General features: G+C 52.1%; 1 long non-coding RNA gene across 1 annotated transcript; it reads right to left on the reverse strand.

Annotated features, from left to right (window-relative positions):
• Window positions 1-6,401: 6,401 nt before the first annotated feature.
• Window positions 6,402-14,201, reverse strand: LOC121044064 (uncharacterized). The gene is made up of 3 exons (XR_005797095.1): window positions 13,841-14,201; window positions 13,340-13,471; window positions 6,402-6,973 (listed from the first exon to the last, which is right to left on the reverse strand). It is a non-coding gene; the product is annotated as an uncharacterized LOC121044064 (long non-coding RNA).
• Window positions 14,202-15,247: the final 1,046 nt, after the last annotated feature.

The raw sequence follows: 15,247 nt of genomic DNA on the forward strand, positions 1-15,247 counted from the left end.
CGCTGTAGCTCTCACTAATGTCCCGCTTTAGAGACTCTATTATGTATGTGGTCATCCTAGTCCCGACACCATCACTGGGAGATCCGGAGCTTGGGTTTGTCGGGGGGACAAGGGAGTGCATGTGTTAGGCCTGTTTGTCCCCACTGTGGTCTTGTTTGTGAGCTCTGGGGAGAAGAGAAAGCCCAGGCCCCACTCAGCTCCTGCTTTCTCAGCACGGCACGTGCTAGTGAGCGTAGACGTTGCAAATTTCCCCTTTGCCTACGCACTGGGCAAAGATTGAAGAAAAAAGGGAGCTATGTACCCGAACTTCTCAGAAAGCCTCCAACAATTAGGGTGGACCTGCCTGGAGGAACACCCCAGCCCCTGGCAGCCTGGACATGCAGAAAAAGGGGCAGGTGAGGGCGGGGAAGCCCCCGCTCCCGGCTCTGCTCTATGAGGGTCTCTGCCAGAGGCCGGGGCTCCAGACCCTGCTCCCGCCCTCCAACAGACATCTGCTGAGGCCGCTGAGGGGCTCCAGGCCTCTGCTGCTCAACTGTAACTTGGAAAACGGCACAGAGGGAACTTTCAGGGATCTTTTTTGCCAAGACCATTTTGTGAGTCCGTGAACGTGACAATTACATGTCCGGGCCTGATAAGACAACCACCACCACCTCAAGAACTGGGGCCTTGGACTTTCACCTGGTGCTTCTAGCTGCTTTCCTTCCCCCGGCCAGATCCTTGTTAACACCGTCTCCTAATCCAACCCGGGTGCCTGGCTGGAAGTCCCAGTGGGCCTGGCCCCCGTGGGCCCTCGGCTGGAAACACCGGTGGGGGCTCTGCTCCCTTTCTTCCAAGGTCTGGTCCAGCCTGGTCCCCAGCGGGTTTGTTGATACTTGGTTTTCAGCTATGGGTGACAAACTCTATTTCCTGCGCGTGGGCCTGCGGGACGCGGATGTCACCAGCCGGCGGCTTCCGCACGCCCATGTTCAAATCTGAGCACGCCGGGGAGGCTGGCAAAGGAGCAGCAATGTCTCTCGGTCACCGTTCTCTGCTCCAGCCCAGCGGTCCTCACTCTTGGCGAGCGTCAGAATCCCCTGGAGGGCTGGTCGGAACGGACCTCTGGGCCCGCTCCCCAGAACCGCCCCGTTTGAACACCTCCAGAACTGATTCGGCAGGCCTGCGGTGAGGCCCGAGAATTTGCAATCCTGCCAAGTCCCCAGTGATGCCGCGGTCATGGCCACACTGAGAGCGGCTGCCCCGCTGCATGGAGACAACGGGTAGCTCTGGCCTCTGGACGCTGCCCCGTCTGCCCCCCGCAGGCGCTCTGCTAAGGAAGGGGGCTCCAGGAACACTCCCAGCCCAACCCTCTCTGTGCGGGTGAGGCTTTTAGGTGGAAGGTCCACCTTGGGGACCGGGAGAGAGCTCAGGCCATGAAAGTGGGCGATGAAGAGAATCCCTTGTAAGCAAACCCCCGCCCAGCGCCCATGAGAATGTGGTATCCTGGGGGCAGCACACACAGCGTGGGTAGGAGCAGGTAGTAACAGCCGGGCTGGAAAGCGGATCGGGGCAGAACCGGCAGGGCCTTCGGGCCAGCCAGAGTCTGTACATGGGGCAGAAGGCTGGGGGGGCTGGGAGGGATCAGAGGGGCTGGGCTGACAGCTGGACTGAGGCCAGGACAGCAGTGACTTCCCAGAGGGAGCACTCTTCAGAGAGGTCGGCCCCAGGGATCCAGGGTTGAGACAGGGCGGGTGGCCCATAATTGGGGGGCGGGGGGGGGGTGGCGTGCTATGACAACATACCATACACTGGGTGGCTTAAAAGACAAACATTCATTCCTCGCAGTTCTGGAGGCTGGACGTCCAAGATCAAGGCACCGGCAGCTTCAGTGTCTGGTGAGGGCCCTCTGGCTGGTCTGCAGCACAAGGGGTGGGTGGAGCGAGCTCTCTGGACTCTCTTCTTATCAGGACACTAATCTCATCCTGGGGCAACAGCCTCGAGACCGCTTCTAACCCTAATCACCTCCCAAAGACCCACCTCAAATACTATCGCCCAGCAGATTAGGGAGGGTTTCAACATCGGAATCTGGGAGGACACAAACATTGAGTCTTTCGCAGGAGAGGAGGGAGAAAACTCAGAGCTGGCACTTACTTCATTTCCAAAGGAAAACACTGTTACTTGAGAAAACTCATGACATCTACGAGAAGTCCTGCGCTGTCTTTCCCCATTGATGATGCTGTTTCTGGTAAGTCACAGATCACCTCTGAATACGATTTTCTCTCCAGAGGCAAAAACTCACAGGAGGTGCTGTAAGTTAAAAATTAAACAACAAGGGGCACCTGGGTGGCTCAGTCGGTTGAGCGTCCGACTTCAGCTCAGGTCACGATCTCGCGGTCCGTGAGTTCGAGCCCCGCGTCGGGCTCTGGGCTGATGGCTCAGAGCCTGGAGCCTGTTTCCGATTCTGTGTCTCCCTCTCTCTCTGCCCCTCCCCCGTTCATGCTCTGTCTCTCTCTGTCTCAAAAACAAATAAATGTTTAAAAAAATAAATAAATAAAAACTTGTTGATAAAAAAATTAAACAACAAAACGAAACTCAGACCGTGTGAGCGTCCTACCTTTTTAAAAAACAATCGATGACTGGTTTTTCTCTTGATCTCTACAAGATCAAATAACATTTGGTATCACTCCCTGATGGTCAAAATCCACTCTTCAACTTTTCTTTTCACTTGGGATTCCTTGCTCAGCCACACATCTCCCAATACACACTTGGCCCTCATCATGTCCCTTTCCCTCTCGTGTGGGGACAACTACAGCCACTGATCTCTTATTTTAAAATGAGAATCGCTGGGGCACCTGGGGGGCTCAGTCCGTTAAGCGTCCGACTTTGGCTCAGGTCATGATCTCACAGTTCATGGGTTCGAGGCCCGCATCGGGCTCTGTGCTGACGGCTCGGAGCCTGGAGCCCGCTTCGGATTCTGGGTCTCCCTCTCTCTCTGCCCCTCTCCCATTCATGCTCTGTCTCCCTCTCTCAAAAATAAATAAACGTTAAAAAAATTTGTTTTAAATGAGAATCCCTGAGCAGACTTGGACGCAGAGAATGTTCACGACAGCCACCTCTTCATGCGCATCTTCAAGGATTCGTCCATGAGCATCGTGCCGCGCACATTGTAGGTAGTGGGAACAGGGCGCGAGTGACGAATGAGACCCTGCTCTCCCAGCACTTTTTAGAGAACATTCCAAGGGTGTGGGTGCTGTACGGAAAACCGAAACAGGTTGGCAGGAGAGAGAACGCGAGCGTGAAGGCCACCTTCCCCGTCTGCCTCAGTGTAGCCCCAGGCCCGACCCCGAATCTCCCATGCCACCCCTGAGCTCAGGTCAGGCGCCCCCCCCCCAACCCCCCACCCCACGGGCAGACCTGTTGCTCTCCTTCCTTACTCCCACACCCTGCAAACATCCAGAATGCAGGCAAGACATTAAAACAAAAAAACCAGAAAACCCTTCCCCAGTCTTCAAGCTCCACTTTATGACCTAAAAAGCAAAATCTTTCTGAAGCACAACAAGCCACTTCAGCTGAAAAAAAAAAAAAAAAAAAAACCAGCAAACTTTAAAAGGCGAGGAATCCAGCGTCGTTCTGTGTCACGTGAGCCCAAATACCGAGAAACCATCCCCAGACGAGGAGGCCGGCCCAAACCAGCTGCTTCAAAGGAGCTGTTCTTTAACCGAAGGCTTAACACGGATGACCCCAGAAACGCCGAGGGGAAACAGGCAGCGAGCTCCCACCGGCTTCCTGAGAAGGAATGCCAGCAGGGCCCTGGTCACAGGGTCCACAGCATTAAAATCCCATTTGTAGAGACGGCCCCATGTCAGGGGCCACGATGTCCTTTTTAGCCCTACTTTCCAGGCCGCTTGAGAGGAGAAAGGAAAGAAGCGAAAGGTTCGCTACAGCTTAAAAATCTGGAATAACCTGTACCTTTCCTCTCATGTCAGCCCCTCTCCGGGGACACGGTGACACAGTGGCCCCCTGTCACTGCTTCTCGGCTCTCCGGGTGGCCTCTGAGCCGCGGCTCCCTGCTTGGGCCTCAGGGAAACGGGGCTTCTGTGCTGCACCCTCTGAATCCTTGAGCTACTGCTCCGGTCCATGTGTGTGGGAAGACCTGGGCCTTGTTTTTTTTTTTTTTCCCCTGGTGTGTTTGCTTTACCGTGATTTTGCTGAACAGGGTGGCTGCTTACCCTGTATTGGCCGTGCGGTAAACTAGCCCGGCTCCCCTAAAAAGTCAGGTCCATGGAGTCACGCAGAGCGCTCCCTCCACCAGAAATCCGTCAGTGCCACGGCCCGCCTTCCCGGAGCCGTGGAGGCACCGTCAGCAGGGCCGTGAGAGTCAGGCCAAGATCCCACAAACAGCTCTTACAGAGCAGCAAATACTGTCTCTACTAGGCACTCTGTCCGCAGAGAGTAGCGGTGAGAAGCACTGAAGACACTGGTGGGTAGAAATGAGAGGAAAGAAAAACGAAAAGCAGAACGTCGTCACCATCCAAACACAAAGATCACTTCGATTTGGACTTTTAAAAATTTGCCGTTTGATCTCTCTAGGGCTGTGTGGTTTACATTCAAAAGTGAAAGAACCACTTCGTTTTGATTAGAAATAATCGTGTTTTTCACCGGGACATGGGTGACCGTGGGAGATTATTTCCTATCGTGCCCTCTGTGTCCCCAGACATCAGAACCTTCCTTCCATGATCAAATGGCCGCTTCCAATCACCAAATGGTTCGAACGGTCGCCTGGGGGATCATACCTAAGATGCAGGTCCTGGAGTCACATCTCCACCTCTGCTAAGAAGCAGGGGCCTGGGGAGTGTTTCTTAAGGTAAGACCCTGGGGTTGCCTAGGAGTGTTGTGAAAAAACTTCAAGGCCTGGCCTTATTCCTCATCCTACTCCCAGATTCTTATAGAAGAGCTAGGGATGGGAGCGTCTACAAATACCATGTTTTCCAGAAGCTGCTAGATCATTCTAGTCAAGTTTTGGCTGGCAGTGCTTTCAAGAACAAAATGGCAAGGTCCCATCACTGCCTGCACGACACTCAATTCCTGAGCAGACTTGGAAATGTTGCCTGGGGGCTCTGTTACTCTCCTGTACTTGAGGATAATTTTTCTCACTATTTGACCAAAAGAAGCAGGGAAAGCATATCTATCACCCCCAGCTTTGCTCCCTGATCCCAACACTTAGTGGCTCTGTGACCTCAGAGTCGGTATTTATCCTCTCTGAGTCTCAGCTTCTTACTCACATTAAAACGGAGTCCCTAAAGCTGGGGCTGCTTACGTTAGGATGTAGTTAGAACTAGGCCAGCGCCTTGGTTTTGTTCCCTGATGATTCCTAAGTTCCTAAAGGAGTATCTGGAGCATAGTAGGTGTTCGGAAAACATGTATTGTGCGGGCAGATGGACAGACGGATGCCTTTGAGCTCTATTTCCTCTGTGCTACCATTCACACTGGCTGCGGTTTCTGGGCCTGGAAAACCTGTCCTCTTTTCCAGCCTGAGGTCAGATCTGATGGCTCACATCCTCCTTTAAAACCAACCTGGTTGTTTTATTACTGACATGTTTTCATCAGATCTGTTTGCGTGTTCATTAACTCATGTAAACGTTAATAAAGGAATTATGAAAACACCTTCCTACATGTTTCCTCTTGCTTTCTTTCAAGTATAAATTAAATAAACACACAATATGCCGCCGACGGAACAATTCTCTCTACAGGGCTTCCAAATGACGGTTCTTCTCCCTGACAAGACACCCAAATACCTGACTTGCACATTTCCCTTTCTACCCCCAGTCGGCTCTGCCTTCTGCAGAACTCAAGGGACCTCCGGTAAGACAAAGCCATCAAAGCCCCTCCCTGAGACATGGCTGCTGGCCATATCCGTTCCCACTCTGGGGCAGCCTGGGAACACAGTCAGGTGCGTAAAAGTGTTTGTGAATCCTAAGGGGATGTTCCGAAGTGGACATTTCCTCCTTTGCTGCATCTTCTCTCAAACATCCACCTCTTCATAAATACCCAGTGATGCCCAACAGTGGTGGTGTTTGGATTCTCTTCATCTGACCCAAGTCCGAAATGCTGGTCTCTCCAGTTCCTGCATCTGCCACCCCCCTGCGCGCCCGCCCCCCCCCCCCCCCACCGAAGGGAACAGCTCTGCGACAGCCTGTGTGCCCACCGCAGGAAAGGCACCGGCTCTCTAAAGGTCATTGCGAAAGAGGCAGGCTGGTAGGCTCCAAACCAGTTTATTTTCTTCCTGGTCACACAACCAGACCAGGTCTCCCAGCCTCCCCGGAGTTAGGCGTGGCCAGCGTGGCCCGTGCAACTGAGTTCCAACCCCCAGGTTCTCAGCCAGGGCGATTTTGTACCCCCCCCCCCCCCCCCGAGGCCTCTGAGCAATGGTTGTCACAACTGGAGGAGGGAGCAGAGGCCAGGGAACATTCCACTCAGGACAGACCCTCATCAGCTGGAAAGCCTGAGAAACCCTCTCTAACCAACAGAATGTGAATGCACGTGTTGTGAGCCAGCTCCGGACCTGAACCAGAAAAACCACCCAAGGGGTTCTGCACGGGCTTCTCCACGCCCCCTCCCGTCCTCGGGCAGGAACCCAGACACCCTGGAAGCACAGGGCCAACGTGGTGGACCCGCGTGCATGGAAAGAGCCTGTGTCCCCGAGTCCTCACTTGGAGCAGAGTGGCCTGCCGGCCGACAACACCCACCCTGGCCTGGGAGTGAGAAACGAACTTCCTGCGCGTGGAAGCGATTCCACATCTCAGGGCTCGTTTGTTGTAGCCACTGGCATTGCCTGAACTCACTCAATCACTGACACGTTTCCACGGTTTCTTCCATACGGTCTTCAACGGTGTGGCGCTGTGCTCCAGTCAGCCCTAGATCAGTGGATGTTCCCTGGGGCATTTCTGGAGGAGCAAGTCTCTTCACGTGGGAGAGGGGCCTCGGGGGGTGCATTTCCCTGGAAATGAATTACTTTTTTAATTTTTTTAAACATTTATTTATTTTTGAGAGAGAGAGAAAGACAGAGCATGAGCAGGGGAGGGGGAGAGAGAGAGACAAACACAGACACAGAATCCGAAGCAGGGTCCAGGCTACGAGCTGTCAGCACAGAGCCCAACGCAGGGCTTGAACCCATGAACCCTGAGATCACGACCTGAGCCAAAGTCAGACGCTTAACCGACTGAGCCACCCAGGCGTCCCTGGAAATCACTTTATAATTGACACCACGAGCTAGCATGTGCAGAGAGGTGGGGTGCCTGTGGACCCATGTGAGTCTATGAGGGACTCCCGAAGTTGGGACTGCTAAATAAGATCTCTAGGGCACCTGGGTCACCTGGGTGACTCACTGGGTTAAGCGTCTGACTCTGGATTTTGGCTCAGGTCACGATCTCATGGTTCATGAGAGCCCACGTCGGACTCCACATTAACAGCAAGGATCCTGCTTACAATTCTCTCTCCTTCCTTCTCTCTGCCTCTCCCCCTCTCGTTCTCCCTCTCTCTCTCTAATAAATAAGTAAACATTAAAAAATAATAATAAATAAATAAGCCCTCTAATGGTCACACACCACATTTTGCAAGCGTAGTTAAAAATGTTTTTTCTCCGTCAGTTAGCTTGACGGGTCAAAACTTCATAAAAAATAAATGCAAATCCCTATTTTTTTTTTAACAAATTCCTTAGCTCTGTCATGAGGTGTGGTTGCTGCTGTCATAGTGATCATTCATGAAATACAAGGATGTATACTAAAAAAGTACCATCATTTATGTGAAATTTCAATTTAAATGAATGCCCCGTACTTTCCCTCACAACCTTGCTCACCGAGCACTTACGTTCTTTCAGGTATTGAGTGGGGCATGCGTTGAATGTCCAAAATATCATTTGGAGGGAGGTGGCGTTCAGTCACATTTTCAAGCGGGGAAATGGATCAGGAGGGCCAGGCGTTTTCCCACCACATGCGGTGGCCACAGAGGCAGGGGCTTCCTGCTCAGAACACTGCTGCACGGGGCGAGCTCAGGAACTTTCTGCCTTCAGTATCGTTCCTTCAGTCCCCACAGACAGCATGACCTTCTTCCCCCACCCCCCCCCCAAGGGCAAACACCAGAGCAGAGAATCCCATAAGAGAACCTGAAGACACTGTGAGGGTGGTAGTTAGGAATATTTTATTTCAGGGGCGCCTGGGTGGCTCAGTCGGTTGAGCATCTGACTTCAGCTCAGGTCATGATCTCACGGTTCGTGGGTTCAAGCCCCGCGTTGGGCTCTGTGCTAACAGCTTGGAGCCTGGAGCCTCCTTCGGATTCTGTGTCTCCCTCGCTCTCTGCCCTTCCCCTGCTCACACTCTCTCTCTCTCAAAAATAAATAAACATTTAAAAATTAAAAAAAAAAAAAAGATTTTATTTCAAAATGTCATGTTTCAAACTATCATAAAACATCCATAGTAAATGTTTTCTTTTTTAAAGCAAGCATTTCTCCCAGAGATAATTACATGGACTTGACACCTTTTCAGAAAGCCTCGGGAAGGAACTCAGCACAAAGATTAGACACTTAAGTTAGACGGGTGTGGGTCGAGATACTAGACCCCCATCTCCTGGCTGTGTGGACGCACAGGTCACGTGGCAGTGTCCTGGTGTGTAAGCAGGGAAAGCCAGGGGGCCCCACCTCTGAGGGTCCTACGTGGGTTCAGCAAGATCGGGCCATACAAGCACTTAGCCCACAGAGAAGAGCACCCCAGGACGCAGACCAGGACGTGGGGTCGAGGCCCTCGGTGGGAGTTCCAACCCGGCAATTCCCAGGCCCTGCGCTGTCAGCCAGGCCCCCACCCCCCACCCCGGCATGCTCGGGGGTGAACTGGCACCAACAGCCCTGTTAGCAGCGGCGGCTCCACCCGCGACACCCGGGCTTGCTCCCCGTTCGAGGCCCCTCACCTGCTCTTCCTCCGCAGGCCCTCCCTGGGCCGCCCTGGGGCGACGGCGATGGGAAAAGCGCCCTGAGCTTCAACCCTGACTCCCAGGTGAGCCCTGGGCCACGCGGCTATGGGCTCCCGTCTGCACTCGGTCACTTAGTCCGCAAAATGGGAATGAGGCCACCTGCCCTAGCGGTCAGTGTGAGAGCCAGAGGGCAACGTTGCCAAGTCGGCTGTGTGATCCAGGTGCAAGGTGCTGCTCAGAAAAGACGCCGTTTTAGAGGTGGCCGCATGAGCATTTGTGCTGGCTGGCTCTTTCCACAGCCTTGGCTGCCACGTCGGCTCCCTGAGTCTCAGGCTTTGCTGGGCAGGGACCACCCAGACTCCTGTGAAAACGCGGGTTCTAATTCGTAGGTCTGGGCTGCAGCCTGAGACTCTGCATGTTGGTTTTTTTGTTTTTTTATTTTTTTTAAGGTTTATTTATTTTTGAGAGAGAAAGAGAGAGTGTGTGCGCATGGGTAGAGAGAGCCGGGGAGACACAGAATCCGAAGCAGGCTCCAGGCTCTGAGCTGTCAGCACAGAGCCCCACGCGGGGCTCGAACCCACAAACCGTGAGGTCATGACCTGAGCTGAAATCCAGCACATAACTGACTGAGCCGCCCAGGCGCCCCCAGACTGCATTTCTCAGTATGCCCATGCTGGGGCTCCCAGAGCACATTTGGAGGGGTACAGTTCAGAGCTGAAATGCTCCTGTCCAGTCTGTTGTCGGATTTAAACCCCAGCACACTGGTGGAGGAGCCCCGGCCTCCCAGGAGCTCACCTGAGGGCACACTGCAGGCAGCTGTATAGACACTCAGGGAGCATAAAGAAATTAGCCACCCCCTCAGGGCCAAGGGCTCAGGCTCAGGGAGGGGTGAGTGATAGGAGCCCTCAGAGCCCTCAGCTCCCCCTCAGCCTCCCTGTGGGTGCTCCCCTAACACACACACACACACACACACACACACAGCAGCAGCAGCAGCAGCAGCCGCTGGAAGAATCTAAACATTGTACTGTGAGCGAGCATTTTACTCTTCTGCATCTCCACAGTGGCTCCTCCCTGGGAATATGGGCTCCTGACTTCAAAGCAGGACTTAATGAATTGTAATTGCATCGACCCACTCCTGACTCCTTTCTCAGGATCAAAAATGGCCACACTGGGATAGCGTCACAGGGGAGGAAGGAAGCCTTTGGGCAGCCGCCAACAGCGACTGCCTGCGGGGCTCCCAGCCCCCTTCTTGGTACAGGCTTCTTCTGAGTCTTGGTGCCAGTGGTGTCTTTGGAAGGGTAAACAGTGTCCCAGGGGTCCCTGGAGGTTAAATCAACAAGGCAGTGGGACAAAGAGGCTGGTCCTAACTGGGAAGCATGATCCCTCCACACTCAGCGTCTTCATGTGGTGTGAAGAAAAAAATGTCAAAATCTTGAAATCTTGGTGATGAGGAGTGATACTTCTGAGACTCTTCTATGACACGGTTTCTGGAATGTCTGGAGCCGCCAGATTCTTACGCCCTCAGTAGGGATGCTGTGGTTCACTTCCAGCCACCCTCCCCGCCTGCTCAGCTCTCCCCCGCTCTCCGGGGCCCTAGAGTCAGGCCACTTATCCTACTCAGTCTGGGACCAAAATACATAGTTAGCACATGTGATTATAAAGTCTATACCTGAGGGGGGAGTTGGGAGGGATTCTGATCGGTTAAAAAAAAAGACTCACACTACATTCCTGACTGTATACTGGACACTGCATTTCAGGGCACCAGGTGGCTCAGTCGGTTGGGCGTCTGACTTCGGCTCAGGTCATGATCTTGGGAGTTTGTAGGTTCGAGCCCCACGTCAGGCTATGTGCTGACAGCTCGGATTCTGTGTGTCTCTCTCTCTGCCCCTCCCCTGTTCGTGCTCCGTCTCTCTCTCTCTCTTTCTCTCTCAAAAATAAACAAACATTAAAAAAACAAAGACACCATGCATTTCTTTTAAAATTAAGATACTTTTGGGGCGCCTGGGTGGCTCAGTTGGTTGGGTGTCCGACCTCGGCTCAGGTCATGATCTCATGGTCTGTAGGTTCAAGCCCCGCGTCGGGCTCTGTGCTGACAGCTCAAAGCCTGGAGCCTGTTTCCGATCCTGTGTCTCCCTCTCTCTCTGCCCCTCCCCCACTCTCACTTTGTCTCACTCTGTCTCTCAAAAATAAATAAATATATAAAAAAATTTTTTTAATAAAATAAAATAAAATTAAGATACTTTTGTTGGGTGTGGGGATATTTTATGCACTATAAATAATTTGTTGTTATAAAACTTTCAGGGCGGGGGGAATGCCCAGTTATAAGCAATTACAACGCGTATGCAAAATTATATTTAGAAACTCTGATCCCCGCCCCCGCCCCCACCCTGACTGGCCCAATTTCTCTTTTGGTAGCGATTTAGTTATCAATGTATTAAACCACTCCAAAATTTAGTGGCTTCAGGTGACAACTTCTTCTCTCATAATCTGCTTGGGCTCCAGTGAGCAGTCTCACTCGGGGTTTCCAGCATGGGTGCAGTTAGTTAATAGTTGGGGTAGGGTCATCTCAAGGCCTTTCTGAGCCATCCAAAAAGTCTTTCAATGAGCAATTATGAACATGATCCCAAAAAGTGGGGGGTGGGGGGGGAGAAAAAGAAAATCTCAACAAAGAAATACAAGACGTAGGGGCGCCTGGGTGGCTCAGTCGGTTGATTGATTCTTGTTGTGACCCAAATGGTGATCTTGCTGTCATGGGATGGGGCCCCACAATGGGCTCCACGTTGAGCACAGCCTGCTTGGGATTCTCTCTCTCCCTCTTTCTCTGCCCTTCCCCTGCTCACACACATGCACATTCTCCTTCTCTCTCTCAAACTAAATAAACTGAAAAAAAAAGAGAAAGAAATAGAAGATATAAAGAAGAACCAAATGGACACTCTAGAGCTGAAAAATACAACAGCCAAAGCAAAAACTCACTGAATGAGCAATAGACAGAACAGAAGAAAGAATCAGTACATTTGAAAATAAAACAGTAGAAACCACCCCATCAGAACAACAGACAGAAAGTAGACAAAAAAAAAAAAAAAAAAAGGTACAGTCTTACAGACACCGGAGGGACTATAACAGAAGACCTAACATTTATGTCATCAGGATCTCAGGAAACTGGGGCTGAAAAAAATATCTGAAGAAATAATGGCCAAAATGTTTCCAAATTTGGCAGAAGATTTAAACTTACAGATTCAAGAAACTGAGAGAACCCCACACTGGAAAACCACAAAGAAATCCAAGCCAAGATACATCATAAGCACACTTCTGGAAACTAAGGACAAAGGAAACAGAGACAAATACCGCCTTATTTACAGAAGAAAAAGCAAGTTGAACAACAGCGGATTTCTCATCAGAAACCCTAACAGCCAGAAAGAAGTAGCACTTGGCAAATGCTGAAAAACAAGAACTATCCACCCAGAAGTTCAGATACAACCAAAATATCCTCCAGGAACCAAAGGGCAAGCAAGACCTCTCAGATGCAGGACATCTAAGAGCACTTGTCATCAACAGACTTACCCTGAAAAAAATATCTACAGGACACTCTTGAAACAGAAAAGAACTGATGAGAGAAAGAATATTGGAACATCAAGAAGGAAGAAAGAACAAAGTAAACAAGTAAAAACGTGGGTAAATGTAACAGACTTTCTTGTCCTCTGGAGTTTTCTGAAAACAAATGTGGTGATCCTCAAGATGTCCAAGATGGCTCACTCTTGCCTAGTAGGCAAACTTCACTAACCATGGGGTTGACTTGAGAGGCTGTTGTTTACCAGAAGCTTCTCAGAACGCACTACATACAGTAAGGTTTGAAAAGTCCTCATGACAATGGAACACTACGTGGCAATGAGAAAGAATGAAATCTGGCCTTTTGTAGCACCGTGGATGGAACTGGAGAATGTTATGCTAAGTGAAATAAGTCCTACAGAGAAAGATAGATACCATATGTTTTCAGTCTTATGTGGATCCTGAGAAACTTAACAGAAGACCAAGGGGGAGGGGAAGGAAAAAAAAAAGGTTAGAGAGGGAGGGAGGCAAAACATAAGAGACTCTTAAAAACTGAGAACTGAGGGTTGATGGGGGGTGGGAGGGAGGGGGAAGTGGGTGATGGGTATTGAGGAGGGCACCTGTTGGCATGAGCACTGGGTGTTGAATTTGACAATAAATTTCATATTTTAAAAAAAAGAAAAAAAAAAGGAAAAGTCCTCATCAGTTGTTAATAAAGGGTCGAGCTCGGTCTCTCAGAGTAAATTTCTCAGAAAGGCCTGAGAACAAAGTGTTTTTTACAAATTCCTAGCTGTGGGCACCTGATCTTCCAGGACTGCGACAAAATTCAAGGTAAAAAAAGTAATCAATATCCCACCTGGGGTCAAGGTCACACACCTCTGCCTTGTCACAGGGTGATGTCCTGGGAGTGTGGGCCCACGTCGGTCATTCACCTGTGCCTCGGTTTCTTCCTCTGTAAAACGGACATCTGCCTTTCCTAACTCACAGGCTGGAGATAAAGAGCAAAATAGGTGAGCGGGGCTAGTAAAGGATTAGCTATTTTTCCCCAATGTGAATGTTTAACCTCCCCTCAAAGAGGGCCATTGTGTGGCCCTTTTTTCTCTGAAATGGAATGTCTCTGTGTTCTTCAGCCTCGGAGAAAGGCAGGCATGGTTACATAAAATGTAGGACTTAATTCACCCTCCTTCCAGGGTCCGGAGAACAGCCAACTCCAGCCCTGAAACGGCTGAGGCCCCTGGCGCCTGGGTCAGTGGTGCTGGGAAGATGGGTGGACCCCCAAGAGCTGATGAGGAGGGCCCAGGGGTTGCTCCTCCGGAGTCTGCAGGTCCCCGCCCGCCCTCTGGTCCCCAGCACTCACCTCCCAGAGGATGTAGCCCTAAGTCCTGTGGCCTCCCCGCAGCCAGTGGCAGTGTTGGGGGGCTTGCAAACCCTTTGCTAGAGGTCAGTCCAACCAAAAAGGAGGAGGTCTGTAAATGGACCTGCGGGGTGGGGTGTCGGAAGCAGAATCTGGGAGTGAAAGCCACAAGGACTTGGGTAGGTAGGGAAGAGAAGGGCGAGCTATTTTATAAACACAAGTCTCTCCACCAGCAACCCGAGAGGGCAGTGACCAGAATCACCCGAGCTGGCGCCTTCTGGATGCCACCAGGGCCTCAGGCGATGGACAGCACTGGCCTCCCGGGTCGCGAAGGGCCTGCGCCTGGCCCCCGCCCCGGCCCCCGGCGGCGGCGGCGGCCGGCCGGGACCTCCGGGCGCAGCGGGGAGGCGGCGGGAGGGGGGGACGCGCACGTGGTGCGGGGTGGACGGGTTCCTCCCCACTGAAGTCATGGACTTGGCGCGCAAACGTGGCTTCGGCCAACAAGGGGGTGGGGTGGGGGTAGGGAGCGCACAATGTGTTTCTTGTTAGGGACCCGCAAGCCGGGGCTCGGGTGTTGCTTTTGGTGCCGTATTATAATATTAAGATGTTGCTTGATTCCAGACAAGCCCGCCCTTGTCGCTGGCTGGAGAGGGCCGCTGCGGGTTCCCACGGACGCCGCTGCGCTCGGGCGCGCGGAGGACGCGCGGCGGCCGGGGATCCCCGCGGGGGCCGGGCCCCGCGACGCGCGCCTCGGGGTGGCGCAGACTCGGCGACGCCAGCCCCGCGCCCGCCAGCTCGCGGGCAGCCCGGGATTGTTTTCGAAGACCTTATCTCCTGCTCAAGTTAATTTTCTTTTTTAATTTGGTGACCGGAACAAAAAGCCACAGGGCAGTCCTTTGTGAACGCCAAACGCAGCCACACATCGGGGTACTTCACAGCATCTGTAACTAAATATTTGCTGTGCTGGTGGCTAAATAGGTCCCTCCGCCAAATTTCCCAAACTCTCTCTTTTTTTTTTTTTTTTTACCGGAGCTGAAAGGTGATCTCCCTACAAGGAGATCAGACGGTGGAAAGCAATTGGATTTAGCACGGCGTTTTTCCTGGTGCTCTTGGGCTCTCTGGGCAAACAGGACCGCGCGCCGGATCCTAGAAGGAATTATTAGGGCCGAAATCGCGGCGGGCGGGGATGACTGTTAAAGCCATCGTGGTAGCCGAAGCGCTTTGTTAATGCAATTCATTAGCTGTGAGCGACAAGAAGGAGAAGAGGCTAGGCGAGTCTTCAAAAATACCCAAAGAGAGAAAAATAAACATCCTCTTGTTCGCTTTTTGTGGCTTTACTCCTTTTCCTCCCCTCCCGTGGCCCCCCTCCTGTAAGGCTGTCTTAAACCCAAATTCGGTGATCTGGTTTCA

Source organism: Herpailurus yagouaroundi, unplaced genomic scaffold, assembly GCF_014898765.1.
Source record: "Herpailurus yagouaroundi ecotype Mexico unplaced genomic scaffold, PumYag 188, whole genome shotgun sequence".
Taxonomy (NCBI): Eukaryota; Metazoa; Chordata; class Mammalia; order Carnivora; family Felidae; genus Herpailurus; species Herpailurus yagouaroundi.